This window comes from Aquarana catesbeiana, linkage group LG11 (assembly GCF_042186555.1).
Source record: "Aquarana catesbeiana isolate 2022-GZ linkage group LG11, ASM4218655v1, whole genome shotgun sequence".
Lineage (NCBI taxonomy): Eukaryota > Metazoa > Chordata > Amphibia > Anura > Ranidae > Aquarana > Aquarana catesbeiana.
Genome location: NC_133334.1, coordinates 113,307,012 through 113,323,616, shown reverse-complemented (window position 1 = coordinate 113,323,616; position 16,605 = coordinate 113,307,012). Strand labels below are relative to the sequence as shown.

Here is a 16,605-nt window from a genome sequence, read left to right as displayed (position 1 = left end):
GAGCCATTCTCAGGAGTTCCCGGCGTTTGTAGATCGCTCCTCAACTCAACATGAGAAGCGATCTACACACTTTCATAAACAGGCACTCAGAGGAGAGCGATCTCCTCTGAGAATGCCTGAGAACTGAAAAGCGGTATTTTACCGCACTTTCATAAAAGGACACCTTAGGCCGGGTTCAGACTGGTACGACATGACAGTCGTACGACTGTGGATCTGACTTTGCCCTGCGACTTGAAGTCCGACATCCGTCCAACTTTAATGAACGGGCATCAGACTTTGATCCCCAACAATACCAGGTACTGTGTCTGGTATGAATATTTAGAGGGAACTCCACGCAAAAAATGAAAAAAAAAAAAGGCATGGGTTCCCCTTCAAGACCATACCAGACCTTTCGGTCTGGCATGGATTTTAAGTGGAACCTCCCACACCGAAAAAAACGACTTGGGGTCCCCCTCAAAATCCATACCAGACCCTTATCCGAGCACGCAGCCCAGCAGGTCAGGAAAGGGGGTGGGGACGAGCGAGCGCCCCCCCATCCCCTCCTGAACTATACCAGGCCGCATGCCCTTAATATGCGCCCCCCGCCCCAAAACACCTTGCCCCCATGTTGATGAGGACAAGGGCCTCTTCCCTACAACCCTGGCCATTGGTTGTCGGGGTCTGTGGATGGGGGCTTATCAGAATCTGGAAGCCCCTTTTAATAAAAGGTGCCCCAGATCCTGGCCCCCCACCCTATGTGAATGAGTATGGGGTACATTGTACCCCTACCCATTCACCTAAAAAAAGTGTCAAAAATAAAATGCAGTACACAGGTTTTTAACTACATGCTGACCGCCTACCGTCAAATGGCAGCAGAATGGCTCCCCTGCGCAAATCGCCGTAGCTGTATGGCGGCCGATTTAAGGTGTGCGCGTGTACCCACTGCGTATCTGAGGAGCAGATGCGCGTACCCGGGACACCCGTGATCACTCCTGACAGAGTAGGAACAGGGATCTGTGTGTGTAAACACACAAATCCACGTTCTATCAGGGGAGAGGAGACAGATCGTGTGTTCCTAGTATATAGGAACACCGATCGGTCTCCTCCCCCAGTCAGTCCCATGCCCCCACAGTTAGAACACACAGTGAGGGAACACATTTAACCCATTGATCGCCCCCTGGTGTTAACTCCTTCCCTGCCAGTGACATTTATACAGTAATCAGTGGCTATTTATAGCACTAATCGCTGCATAAATGTCAATGGTTTCAAAAAAGTGTTAAAAGTGTCCGATCTGTCCGCTGCAATGTCGCAGATCACCGCCATTACTAGTAAAAAATTAAAAAATAATACAAATGCCATAAATCAATGGCCTATTTTGTAGGCTCTATAACTTTTGCGCAAACCAATCAATATACGCTTCTTGTGATTTTTTTTACCAAAAATATGTAGAAGGATACATTTGGGATATTTATTATAGCAAAAAGTAAAAAATATTGTGTTTTTTTTTTTTAAATTGTCGCTCTTTTTTTGTTTATAGCACAAAAAATAAAAAACGTAGAGGGGATCAGATACCACTAAAAGAAAGCTCTATTTGTGGGAAAAAAAGGATATAGATTTTGTTTGGGTACAATGTTGCACAACCGATGCAGTGCGGTATCGCAAAAAATGGCCCGATCAGGAAGGGGGTAAATTCTTCCAGGGCTGAAGTGGTTAAATTAATTTATTGAGGCAGCTCCGGCGTCGCTTCCGATTTCTTCTCCCCTCTCCGGGTCTTCTCCGCTGATGTCTTCTAGCCCTCTCCAGTTCTTCTCTCTCTGTCCGCTGTCTTCTTCTTCTGTTCTTCTCCTGATGTTGACTCGACGCTCTCTCCCGCACTAATGCTGGGTGCGCGGTGTGCCATATACTTATATTGACATGGGGCGGGGTCCCCGGCTGAAGTCATCCGGAGGCCCCACCCCTTTATGACATCACCACCCAACATGCCCCCCCTGTCCCAAAGCACCCACCTCCCCCATGTTGAGGGCATGCAGCCTGGTACCATTCAGGAGAGGGGGCACTCGCTCGTCCCCACCTCCTTTCTTGACCTGCCGGGCTGTGTGCTCGGATAAGGGTCTGGTATAGATTATGGGAGGACCCCCATGCCGTCTTTTTGGCGTGGGGGTTCCCCTTAAAATCCATACCAGACTGAAGGACCTGGTATGGTCTTGGAGTGGGAAGCCATGCCTTTTTTTTTTTTTTAATTTGGCGTGGAGTTCCCCTTCAAGATCATCAGAGCACAAATCACATGCCAAAGTCGGATCAGTTAAGATCGCGATCCGACTTTGATCCGAATTCAGTGATATTCAATGGGCTGAAGTAGGATCAAAGTCGGACCAAAGTAGTGCAGGGAGCATTTTCAAAGTCGGACCAGTTAAGACGGCTCTCATAGAGAAACATTGATTTTCACACGTCATGCGACATGAGCTCCCAGTGTCGGTGTGTTTTTCGCACCAGTGTGAACCCGGCATTAGCCCTTCTGCAATATACAGCTGAGTACAGGTATTTGAAAGATCCACTTTCCCCTGCTTTGACCTGAAGAAAAGAGTTGATCTTGAGACTTTGTCCATAACAAAAAAAAAAAACAGTTGGTACAAATAAAATAAAAGTATTACATCCAGTAAAACCAAAGAAAATTCCCAGCTCAACTTACTGACAGTCTGCAACCAACCAAATTATCCTGCCTAACAGTATGTGCAAAAACAGGGGTTTAGTTTGCACAAATTTGTAAATACATGCATAAGCTGCAGAGCCGCTTCACGCCACCCCAGTATTATCTGCAGTATTTTGAGAGCCTTCATTGTAGAAACACATGCCTTATAATGGATAGACAGAGGGCAGGTGAGTCTGGAGAGAGCCCACCCCTCAAAGGCACAGGGGTGAACTGGACAACCAGCATATAGCCCAATGGCAGCAAAAGTGTGCAGTATGTCCCCTCACCAGTATTCCAACAGTACAAACAAATGGCCACTGCCCCCACCTATAGCTGGCCTTTGCAGCAAGGAGCACATGGAAGGATGACGCATGTTAAAACCAAGGAAAATTCCCATCTCAACTTACCAACCAGGTTGCAACCAACTGAATTATCCTTTATAACAGTATGTATTAAAAACAGGGGTTTAGTTAGCACACATTTGCAAATACATGCTGCAGAGCCACTTTACTGCACCCCAGTATTATCTGCAGTCCTAACTCTGAATTTTACATCCAGTACTCAACTCTTTGGAGAGTCCAAACGACAAAATAAGTCTAAACATCATGGCTAACTATAGTGAAATTTGTAGCAAGCTTTCCACGTGTGTGATTCTTTTTGTGCTGCATGTTTGGTAAATAGTACATAATATTGTGCAAACATGAGAGCATGGAAAACACATAATAGACAGGGGATTTCAGTGTTTTGTTCTATATAAGTGCAAACAATAATTAGAGAAGCACTAGAATTGGATTATTAGAATGGGCATGTCTACTGTGATATACAGATCCCCGACTCTCTGGTTTGAGGTGGCTCTGGTGTCAGCAGCATTTTTAATCAGTAAATATGGACTCTGCTGATGTTATCACCCACAATGCAGAGCTACTACAGGCTTTGTGGTGAAAAATGGATGTATCTCTGAATATCCTTGTCAACTGTATATACACTATATTATCAAAAGAAATGGGACGCCTGCCTTTACACGCACATGGACTTTAATGGCATCCCAGTCTTAGTCCATAGGGTTCAATATTGCGATGGCCCTCCCTTTGCAGCTATAACATCTTCAACTCTTCTGGGAAGGCTGTCCACAAGGCAGTGGCGTAACTAAAACCTTCAGGGCCCCGATGCAAGAGATCATGAAGGGCCCCCCTGACCCCTGGACAGCGCTTTTCCTAGGGGGATGTCTGATAAGAGGAGGAGCCGCGAGAGCCGCCGAGGGACTCCATAAGTCGGTGTTCTGGGCCACTCTGTGCAAAACTAACTGCACGATGAAGGTATGACATGTTTGTTATTTAAAAAAAAAAAACCTTTACAATCACTTTAAGGGGTTAAAACAGGTGGTCAGGAGGCAACATATTGCCTCTTTACCGGCTGTCAAATGCCTCTGAAAAGTGATCTGAGCATGGATCGCTTTTCAGAGGAACAGCATTTTGTTGCTGGTACTTTGAACGAGCAAGAAAAAAAAAATCAGTCCTGATTGTACACATATAGGGTGTCAGGATTAAACGTGCATACATAAAATGTGCATACATACATCTTAACAGTGGCGGCTGGTGCTCAAATATTTTTTGGGGGGCGCAAACATTTTTTGAAAAAAAATCAAATGCAGCCACTGTGCCCATCAAACGCTGCCACTGTGCTATCAATTGCAGCCACTGTGCCATCAATTGCTGCCACTGTGCCATCAATTGCTGCCACTGTGCCCATCAAACGCTGCCACTGTGCCACTTAAATGCTGCCAGTGTGCCATCAAACGCAGCCACTGTGCTCATCAAACGCTGCCACTGTGCTATCAATTGCAGCCACTGTGCCATCAATTGCTGCCACTGTGCCATCAATTGCTGCCACTGTGCCCATCAAACGCTGCCACTGTGCCACTTAAATGCTGCCAGTGTGTCATCAAACGCAGCCACTGTGCTCATCAAACGCTGCCACTGTGCTATCAAATGCTGCCACTGTGCCACTTAAATGCTGCCACTGTGCCAAACGCTGCCACTATGCCCATCAAACGCTGCCAGTGTGCCCATCAAACGCTGCCACTGTGCCCATCAAACGCTGCCACTGTGCCCATTGAATGCTGCCAGTGTTCCATCAAACGCAGCCACTGTGCCATCAATTGCAGCCATTGTGCCAAACGCTGCCAGTGTGCCCATCAAATGCTGCCACTGTGCCCATCAAATACTGCCAGTGTGCCCATCAAATGCTGCTAGTGTGCCCTTGAATGCCCCCAGTGTGACCCCCGACCGCACATCGGCACTTACCCTGTCTTGGTGGGGCAGCGGGTGACTGCGACGAGTGGGGCCCTCCATGCGTCTCCTGCTGTCCTCATCTCCCGTCCTCTCCTCCTGATAGGCATCCAATAGCGGCGCCTGTCGTTTCAGCCAATCAGGTGACGGGTAACAGACCCGAGCACCTGATTGGCGGAGAGGCAGTTTAGTGTTAGGGAAGCAAATAGTCATTCGCTTTTCTAACACAGCTGAGTGGCCTGTAAGGTCACCTTTTTTGATGCCTATTAGAGCCTATGGCTCTAATCCGGTGCTTCAAAAACACCCCCCGCCGCTGTAATTCAGGTTCCCTGCTCCCCAAAAGGGGCTGGGCGCCTGAATAGGGGGTGGCAGCGGCGGCCATAGATAGATTCATGCAATGTATGAATCTATCTATTGGTGATAGAGGGTGGTGGTTGGAGAGAGGGAGCAGCGCCCGTGCGCCCTTAATGCATGGGCCGCCACTGCAACTAAACACACACATAATATACACACATAGATAAACACACACATAATATACACACACACATATACTGTATATACACACACAAACACATATACATATATAAATACACACATAAACACATACACATACATGAACACACATATAAGAACACACACATACACACATACAGATAGCCTTTTCAAAAAGGGCAGTGCTTTACCTTACCTCTTCCTGCCGGGTACTGCACTGTAGGGGGAGACAAAGAGCACAGCACACACTGTGCTTTCACTTTAGATCAGTGTGACAAGCTCCCCGCACAGTGCCGATTACAGTTCGGCTGACGATCGGGGAGATCGATCTCAGCTGCCCCGCTCCTATCAAGATAAACAGGGGGGCCCTCAAGGGCCCCCTGCAGCATGGGGCTCAGTCGCCATGGCGACCTCAGCCACCCCTATACTTCCGCCACTGCCACAAGGTTTAGGAGTGTGTCTATGGGAATGTTTGACCATTCTTCCAGAAGCGCATTTGTGAAGTAAGGCACTGATGTTAAATAGATATGGAATGGCAGTGCGTGTATAGGCTGGTCTGGCCAATCCAATGTTACATCAAAGAAGGCCTAGTGCTCAGGGCACAGCGTACCCCTCAGGATTTTGAGGACCAACCAGGGGAGTATTTTTAAAAAAATTCCTTTATTAATACACAAAATCTTTATACAATGGAAGATATTAAAATCAATAATATTTGTACAAAATTGCAAGCATGATAATACTGCCCTGTGAAATAGCAGCGGGCCGATACAAGTAGCTGTATAGAATGACGCCTGACATGTTTCAGACTAACTGTCCTTCTTCAAAGGCTCTGTGTCATCTATAGCATACATTTTCTGAGCTGATCACTGCTAAACACAGAGGGGAAGGGCAGAGTGGATGTAGCCTGCACAGTTGGTGTCTTGCAGTGCAGAAATAAGGATATGTGGCTGAATGTGATAGCCAAAACCAGAAAGCATGGAAAGTCAGAAATGGATGAACCACAATCACTACAGGAACTCCCACTGACTGGATCAACCGCTCCAGTCAGTATAAGGTCAGGGTGTGCCAGAGAACTTCCTGTCTTGGCAGGAGTAGGTATAGATCAATAGGTATTAGCAGCAGACAATTGCTGGTGTTTGTCTTCTGCTAAGACCTATTGATCTATACCTACTCCTGCCAAGACAGGAAGTTCTCTGGCACACCCTCTCATCTGTTGGCTGACCTTATACTGACTGGAGTGGTTGCTCCAGTCAGTGGGAGTTCTTGTAGTGATTGTGGTTCATCCATTATTATATTATTTATTTATTTATTAATTAATTTTGTAAAAATATTATTGATTTTAATATCTTCCATTGTATAAAGATTTTGTGTATTAATAAAGGATTTTTTTTAAAAATACTCCCCTGGTCTGTCCTCAAAATCCCGAGGGGTACGCTGTGCCCTGAGCACTAGGCCTTCTTTAAGGCATTGATGTTGGACGAGAAGGCCTGGATCGCAGTCTCCGCTCTAATTCATCCCAAAGGTGTTCTATCGGATTGAGGTCAGGACTCTGTGCTGGCCAGCAAAGTTCGTCCACCCCAAACTCGCTCATCCATGTCTTTATGGACCTAGCTTTGTGCACTGGTCCAAATCATTTGATGGAGGGAGGATTATGGTGTGAGGCTGTTTTTCAGGGGTTGGGCTTGGCCCCTAATTCCAGTGAAGGGAACTCTTAATGTATCAGCATACCAAGACATTTTGGACAATTTCATGCTCCCAACTTTGTGGGAAGAGTTTGGGGATGACCCCTTCCTGTTCCAACATTACTGCGCACCAGCGCACCAAGCAAGGTCCATAAAGACATGGATGAGCGAGTTTGGGTGGAAGAATTTGACTGATCCTTACCTCAACCCGATAGAACACCTTTGGGATGAATTAGAGTGGAGACTGCGAGCCAGGCCTTCTCGTCCACATCAGTGCCTGACCTCACCAATGCGCTTCTGTAAGAATGGTCATGCATTCCTATAGGCACACTCCTAAACCTTGTGGACAGCCTTCACAGAAGAGTTGAAGCTTTTATAGCTGCAAAGGGTAGGCCAACTCAATATTGAACCCTACGGACTAAGACTAGGATGCCCATTAAAGTTGATGTGCGTGTAAAGGCAGGTATCCAAATTCTTTTGTTAATATGGTGTATGTCTGTATATTTATAGCAAACCTTTGCTGACAAAAATATGGAGGCTGCCATTGATCACATTTTGAAAATTCAAAAAGACATTCCCAAGAGTAATTATGGATTCAGGATGGAAGAAACATTGTAATGCAACTTTGGTAAGGCCAGTTACAAAAATCAAGGCTCCTCTGGATGGGTACCCAGAATATGACTTAAAGCGGGGATGTCATCCTCATCCAATAAGAGAACACTTTTCATTTATTTATTAAGTGCAAAGCAATCTCTAAATGGCACCCGAGCTGAGTTGGCAAACGCCTGTATTTACAATACAATACAGCAAGGCAGTTTCTTGGCATGGGACCCAGAGGCTAGTGGAAATCACTGTAGTAGCGGTGTCTACTACAATGATTTCCAGCTTCTAGAGGGATCCCACAGGTATGGTATATACATAGTTACATTGGTCCAAGCTGGACCAATGTAACTACAGTATCTCACAAATGTGAGTACACCCCTCACATTTTTGTAAATATTTTATTATATCTTTTCATGGGACAACACTGAAGAAAGGACACTTTGCTACAATGTAAAATAGTTAGTGTACAGCTTGTATAACAGTGTAAATTAGCTGTCCTCTCAAAATAACTCAACACACAGCCATTAATGTCTAAACCGCTGGCAACAAAAGTGAGTACACCCCCAGGTGAAAATGTCCAAATTGGGCCCAATTAGCCATTTTCCCTCCCTGGTGTCATGTGACTCATTAGTGTTACAAGGTCTCAGGTGTGAATGGGGAGCAGGTGTGTTAAATCTGGTGTTATCGCTCTCACTCTCTCATACTGGTCACTGGAAGTTTAACATGGCACCTCATGGCAAAGAACTCTCTGAGGATCTGAAAAAAAGAATTGTTGCTCTACATAAAGATGGCCTAGGCTATAAGATTGCCAAGACCCTGAAACTGAGCTGCAGCATGGTGGACAAGACCACGCAGCAGTTTAACAGGACAGATTCCACTCAGAACAGGCCTCGCCATGGTTGACCAAAGAAGTTGAGTGCATGTGCTCAGCGCCATATCCAGAGTTTCTGTTTGGGAAATAGACATATGAGTGCTGCCAGCATTGCTGCAGACGTTGAAGGGGTGGGGGGTCAGCCTGTCAGTGCTTAGACCATATGCCGCATACTGCATCAAATTGGTCTGCGTGGCTGTCTTCCCAGAAGGAAGTCTATTCTAAAGATGATGCACAAGAAAACCTGCAAACAGTTTGCTAAAGACAAGCTGACTAAGGACATGGAATACTGGAGCCATGTACTGTGGTCTGATGAGACCAAGATAAACTTATTTTGTTCAGATGGTGTCAAGCGCGTGTGGCGGCAACCAGGTGAGGAGTACAAAGACAAGTGTGTCTTGCGTACAGTCAAGCATGGTGGTGGGAGTGTCATGGTCTGGGGCTGCATGAGAGCTGTCGGCACTGGGGAGCTACAGTTCATTGAGAGAACCATGAATGCCAATATGTACTGTGACATACTGAAGCAGAGCATGATCCCCTCCCCTCAGAGACTGGGCCGCAGGGCAGTATTCCAACATGATAATGACCCCAAGGACACCTCTAAGATAACCACTGCCTTGCTAAAGAAGCTGAGGGTAAAGGTGATGGACTGGTCAAGCATGACTCCAGACCTAAACCCTATTGAGCATTTGTGGGGCATCCTCAAACAGAAGGTGGAGGAGCGCAAGGTCTCTAAAATCCACCAGCTCCGCAATGTCATCATGGAGGAGTTGAAGAGGACTCCAGTGGCAACCTGTGAAGCACTGGTGAACTCTATGCCCAAGAGGGTTAAGGCAGTGCTGGAAAATAATGGTGGTCACACAAAATATTGACACTTTGGGCCCAATTTGAACATTTTCAGTTAGGGGTGTACTGACTTTTGTTGCCATTGGTTTAGACATTAATGGCTGTGTGTTGAGTCATTTTGAGGGAACAAAAAATTTACACTGTTGTACAAGTTGTACACTCACTACTTTACATTGTAGCAAAGTGTCACAGCACAGCACAGAGCCTGAGCTCTCACCGATTGCTCTGGTGTTCTGTCAAAAAAGCCAACTCGTCAAAATCTCCAATTACGTCACTTCCGGTGACACTCCAGCAGCAGTAATATTGCAGATTTCGATGATTTGGCTGTTTTCACAGAAAACAGCCAAGCGTATACACTATGGTACACGATATAATGAGCAGACATTGTTAGTGCGCCCGCTAGTAACCATGAACATGATCGCCTCTAAGGCGGCGACACCTTTTTTTACTCCTTAGGCGGTGTTCTGGCAAAACAGCCAACTCGTCGTGTACCGTAGTATATATGCTGCCGTTGTTCTGTCAAAACAGCCAAGTCATCAAATCTGCAAATACTGCTACTGGAGAGTCCCTGGAAGAAACGTAATTGGAGATTTTAACGAGTTGGCTCTTTTGACAGAACACTGGGTCTCGTACTAATGTCTGGGAACTGGGAGGCCCAGTTCCTGATCACTTCATCACTGTAATAGCCTCTGATTGGCTATCGGAGCCCCATGTCACTGAGCCTGGGGCAGCCGCCTGCCAGCAGTACAAGTGGTTAAAATGTGCACTATTATTTCGGGCTCTGATAGGAGTACAAATAACTAATAACACACACATATATGGTATCGCTGTAATCATCAGCAACAGTAGAATTTATATGGGTTTTTTCTTTGGCAGTAAGTTTTGGTGAAAGCAAGAAATATAAAGCAAAACTTAAAAAAAAAAAAATATATATATATATTTTTTTTTCTATTTTGTGACAGGTTTTTTTTTATAATAAAAAAAACCTAAAGTTGAGATTAGGTCCACTTTAAAGGAAACCTGAGGGAAATATTGAAGGTGCTGATGCTTGTGATGGAACCGCTTCCCACACTCTGCTTAAGTGCTTCCATCAGTATATTGCTTCCTAAGCTCTGGAACACGAGATCAGTGAATCTGGCTATAGTTACCCCAAGAACTAGGCAACACCAGTTTTGGAGTAAACCAGAATAAGAACTGTTTATTTGAACAAGAATAAAGGCTTTTATACACTTGAGAAGGAAATATTTACCCAAAAAAATCACACAATGGTTTAGCTAACGAGTTACAGCTGACTCCTAGCTAATCCCATCAGGCCGGGTTCACACTGGTGCGACGCGACACTCGTCCTACATTGGATCCGACTTTGCCCTGCGACTTGAAGTCAGAGACGTGTCTGACTTCAATGAACGGGGATCCGACTTGGATCCCCGCCAATACCAGGCACTGTGTTTGGTATGAATCTTGATGGGGAACTCCACGACAAATTTTAAATAAAAAAACGGCATGGGTTCCCCCTCCAAGAGCATACCAGGTCCTTCATCTGGCATGGATTTTAAGGGGAACCCCCTACGCCGAAAAAAACGTCATGGGGGTCCCCCCAAAATCCATACCAGACCCTTATCCGAGCACGCAGCCCGGCCGGTCAGGAAAGGGGGTGGGGACAAGCGAGCGCCCCCCCCCCCGAACCGTACCAGGCCGCATGCCCTCAACATGGGGGGTTGGTGTTTTGGGGCTGGGGGGCGCCCTGCGGCCCCCCCACCGCAAAGCACCTTGTCCCCATGTTGATGAGGACAAGGGCCTCTTCCTGACAACCCTGGCCGTTGGTTTCGAGGTTTGCGGGCGGGGGGCTTATCGGAATCCGGGATCCTGGCCCCCTACCCTATGTGAATGAGTATGGGGTACATCGTACCCCTTCCCATTTGCCTGAGGGGAAAAAAAGTGTCAATAAAAAAAACACATTAGACCATTTTTTAAAGTAATTTATTAGGCAGCTCTGGAGGTCTCTTCCGACTTGGGGAGTCTCTTCCGACCTCTCTGCTCTAGCGAGAGGCAGCATTCGGTTCCCTTCAAAAGCCTTTGTGTCGGGTGAGTCTATCACAATGCTAACCTTCTTCTGAAAATAATAATTGCATGTCTCTCTATTAGATCACTGACCTAGAATAAGCATAGTTTGGATGATGCTTTTAATTTCCACTCTTTGCACCCTGTATGTGTATGTCTAATGTTTTGCATGGTAAATAAAATGCTACTTGTGCTACAAAAATTCTGCTCTTTGTCATTCTCCTCCATTTCCCTATGTGTTTGTTGAGGGGCAGGACTTCAGTCTTTTGAGCTCAATTTCCTGAAGCAGGACCTGCTTTGTTCATTTACGCTTCATTTGTCTTCTCTGCAGCTTCACAGCCAGACATGCAGGTAATGTTCCCTTATAGTTCCTCTTTTCTTAGCTTTTTTTCAAAGACCTACTCATATGATGATTTTAAAGATAATTGTTAATTAATGTATTGATTGTTTTTCAATTTTCTAGGGATGAATTAATTACCTTAAAAAAATCTCATAACCTGCTGATATGCTAAAGGTGATGCTACATTGTACAATCTGATTATACAAACTCCCTTAAATACCCCATCAACTATGTCGTACGAGAGTCTGCCTGACTGAATACAAATTGAAAGCATTGTTTAAGTTTGTCTTCATATTATATGATTTAAGTAAATCTTCAGGAGGTTGCACAGAAATTGTACAATCAGATGGCATAGTGTGGGGCCAGACTTAGATTGCAGTTTATCCACCCGTAATTGTACACCCCTAATCGAACTTTGTTTTTATAGCATGTAGTCAGGATTTTTCTGCATGGAAACCTTTCTGAATGCAATATGCTATATTTTATAGAACACAATTATTATAAATGTAACGAAAATAAAGACAAAAAAGGGAACAAAAAAAGAACAGCAAAAAAAAACAAATGATGAAAAATGCAGTATCTTAGGGCGTTTTCACACTGTCTCCACTGTGCTTTGGGCGCAGTGTGGGTGCAGCACAGTGTACCCACAGTTTTTATATGGTTGGCTGCGCTTTCCCATAGACTTCTATTATGTCCCGCAGTTTTGGTGCGCTTTCTGAAAGACATAATGGAAGTCTATAGGAAAGCGTAGCTAACTTGCACAAAAACCGTGGGTAAACTGCTCAGCGGATCAGTGTGAAGCCACCATAAAGGAATTTATAAAAGAAGCTCTTTATGAGAATGCTTTTCATTGAGATTCAGTGACTTCAGTATGTTTTTCAAGTAAGTTACCAGAAACAAGTGCTTCACTTAGGGCTCATCCTGATGTGCAGGCTGCTCCTCTTAAAAACAACCCACCAAGTTTGACAGGTGGTGAGCAGACAATATCTGCATTGTACATGGTTGCAGGGTGGTTGTGGCACAGCCCATTACACTTAAATAAGGTGCGCTTGGTGGTGGTACCGAAAGCAACATGCAGTTTAATTTCTGCTATGGCCACCAAGCAAAGCATTGCGACTGTGTCTTGTGTACAGCCCTGAGCAGCTGCATGTCCTTCTTTAGGTGCTTGGTCAGGGGAGGTAAAAGCATGGCTCAACTGTCTACTTTTACTGCCCAATGCTCATGTGAATGAGCCCTTACTGCCTGCTTGTTCCAAATTATTGTTATATAGGTTATATATAGCGCCAACAGTTTGCATTGTGCTTTACAATTTTAAAGGAGGCAGTTACAATCCAATTAAATACAAAGAGGGTTCAGAGGACAATTCTCATGAGGGCTTACAATCTAGAGCTCATTCACACTAGGGATAGACCAATATCGTTTTTTCAGGGCCGATACTGATACCGATTATCTCCCACCTTTCAGGCCGATAACAGGTGCCGATATTCTGTACATTTAAAGTTTTGAAAAATCAACACAATTTCTATACAAATCTGGTATAAACTGAACATGTTTATTACACTTTTAACCAACAAAAGTACACACTACTCACATTACCAGGCTGGTTATTGGTTGCTAGGATCGCCCAGCAAAGATTTGCCTACTGTTTAATGTGAAAAGTTAACTCCAGAAGCTCCTGCCCCCATCCAGCCCTGTGATACCGGCCGCTGTCCAGCGAAGAGGAGAGTGACGAAGGCTTAGGGGAAGGACTGGCAATACAGGGCTGCCTGTGATCTATCTGTTGGCTGCTTGTGACCCCCGTTCTAGCTAGTGTCGGGCGCGGGAGCGCACTCAGCACACCACTGCAACTCTGCAAGTCTACGGCACAGGTGATCTGTGACCCACAGTCACAGACTGTGAGCAATGTGAGTCAACCCCACTTTGTCTCGGGTCTGCCTGTGCCCCCCGGCCCCCCGGGCAAATGCCTGGTGTGCCCTATGGCCAGTCAGGGCCTGTTTAAATTTCCCAACCGCCTGCCATACATATACTGCGGCAAGGCAACGCTATTACCTGTACATGATTCTGTCAATAGCTACTTGGGTAGCAGGTGCGTGCCACCGGAGCCACAGGGGGAGCCAATCAGCGATGTCGACCAGCCACCCGTGATCGATCCCTGCAGAGACAGAACGGCGGTCTGCTGATGTAAACAAGCAGACCACTGTGCTGTCAGGCATGGGCACTCTGATCTAGTGTTCCTGCTAATCAGGAACACGATCAGAGTGTCCATGCAGTGAGCCCATCCCCCCCACACAGTTAGAAACACACTGCTAACCCTTTGATCACCCCTGATGTTAACCCCTTCCCTGCCAGTGTCATTTATATTGTGTCCGTACATATTTTTAGCACTGATCACGCAATGTCGCAATCCTCCCGCTAAAAATCGCTCATCACCGCCATTACAAATGAAAAAAAAAAGCCATAAAAATATCCCCTATTTTGTAGACACTATAACTTTTGCGCAAACCAATCAATATATGCCTATTGGGATTTTTTTTACCAAAAATATGTAGCAGAATACATATTGGCCTAAACTAATGAAGAAATGCGATTTTTTTACATTTTTTTTTTATTGTTATTGATATTGTTTTTGTTTTTTTTGTTTTTTTTCAAAATTGTCTTTTGAACAACTTTTTGGTTCACAGCACAAAAAACAAAGCAAAAAAAAACAAAACGCAGAGGTGATCAAATACCACCAAAAGAAAGCTCTATTTGTGGGAAAAAAAAGCACAAAAATGTATTTGGGTACAGCGCTGCACAACCACGCAATTGTGAGTAACACAGTGCCGTAACGTAAAAAATGGCCTGGTCATTAAGGGGGAAAACCTTCTGGGGCTGAAGTGGTTAAATGGAATCTGGATGAGCAGATTAGCAGAGACTGCAGTGATCGCTGCGCAGGGACAGGGGGAGGTCTGACCAATATCGGTAAGTTTCTGACCGATTATTTGAAAAATTGTGAATATCGTCCCTAATAACAGGCCCCTCCGATAATCGATCGACTCCTAATTCATGCCATACAACTTTTGCCATGCATTTGCCAACGCACAGTAACGTGCTGTAGATGTGAATTGTGATGTGTTGCCATTTTGAGTTATTTTTGCCCTAACACACATCTACATTATCCTGCAATACACCTGCAGTATATCACACCGCAGCACACAGACACCTATGTGTGTTGCGCTTAATTTTTTTTAGCAGGACCTATTTTCATGGGTTTAGGTAGACTGAGAGGCCATTAAAAAGAAACAGGTTTTTCTGTTTTTTTTTTTTTGTAGGAACGGTGCAATGCACACAATATATATTTATCTACGCAGTGTTTCACGAAGATGAATGTGGGTTTTTCCTTTTTTATTTTTTTTGGGGCAGGAATAATATACATAATATTTTTATCTTAGTAGTGTTTCACGCAGATGTACTCAATACAACACCTTTTTTTTGTTGTGGTAGGAAGGACACAATGTACACAATATATGTTTATTTATGCAATGCGCCATGAAGATGTACTCAGCATAATGGGGGGTTTGTCTGGGGAAGGAATATACACCATGGACAACACATGGTGTTATTAGAAGCACTTATGAAGAGCACTTCATAAGGATTGGGGTAAACGCAGGGGTGGATATAGACCTGGTATTGCCTCTCATATTTTCCCTTATTTCTTTTTTTTCCTTTCTTTTCTCTCTCCTCCTCTCTCTCTCCTTCCCTCTCTTGTTCCTTCCTCTTGCTTCCTCAGCCTTTGGCTCTCTTTATAAGTTAATATTAACAGATAGGAATTTAGGCTACAAGGGATATTTTTATGTACAGTATCTCACAAAAGTGAGTACATCCCTCACATTTTTGTAAATATTTTATTGTATCTTTCCATGTGACAACACTGAAGAAATTACACTTTGCTAAAATGTAAAGTAGTGAGTGTACAGCTTGTATAATGCCGCGTACACAGGGTCGGAATTTCCAACAACAAATGTTCGATGGGAGCTTGTTGTCGGAAATTCCGACCGTGTGTAGGCTCCATCGGACATTTTCCGTCGGAATTTCGGACAAACAAAATTTGAGATCTGGATCTCAAATTTTCCGAAAAAAAAATCCGTTCTCGTAAATTCTGAGCGTGTGTACACAATTCCGATGCACAAAATTCCACGCATGCTCTGAATCAAGTACGAGACAGAAGCGCTTGGTCTGGTAAAAATAGCGTTCGTAATGGAGATAGCACATTGGTCACGCTGAAAATTTTAAAATCTTTTAATGCAACGCATTCTCTTCTTCTTTATAATGCTAAAATAATGAAGTTGTTTTGCTGCTGATATTCACACAGAGTTCTGACAAACTGATTTCTTTATTATTTCTCGTGATTTCCTGAATAATGTTATTTTTTTTTTTTTCGTCAGCTCTCCATAATAATGGTTTGCATTTATTTTTATAGTGATTTTTTTTTTTTTTAATCAAGATCTCCTTGATAAAAAATAGATGGTTGGGCTGTAAACAGGAAGTAACAGAGACAGAACTCCCAGTCCCTAAATCATGAGACACAAATATAAAGAGAGAGAGAACGCTCTCTCTGGGATGGTGGGATTTTTAAGGGAGATGGTGTATCTGTAGTGGTAAGCCAATACCGCACAAATTAATAAAATTCAATTTTTTATTACAAAAGTATTAAAAATGTATATGCATTGCATACATACAAAAAGATCAGCCACCACCATTGCCAAACGCCACCT

At 44.4% G+C, this 16,605-nt stretch overlaps 1 protein-coding gene across 2 annotated transcripts in view; it reads left to right on the top strand.

Moving 5' to 3' along the window:
- LOC141112267 (3-galactosyl-N-acetylglucosaminide 4-alpha-L-fucosyltransferase FUT3-like) overlaps window positions 1–16,605 on the top strand; it is a 236,468-nt gene that overhangs the window by 112,656 nt on the left and 107,207 nt on the right. Inside the window, exon 1 of one of the 2 annotated variants that reach the window (XM_073604902.1) lies at window positions 11,737–11,862. The exons of the other annotated variant lie outside the window; for it this stretch is intronic. The gene's annotated coding sequence lies outside the window, so the exon portion shown is untranslated. Of the gene's footprint in view, window positions 1–11,736; window positions 11,863–16,605 lie in introns of those variants that run through there. 2 annotated transcript variants of the gene reach the window in all.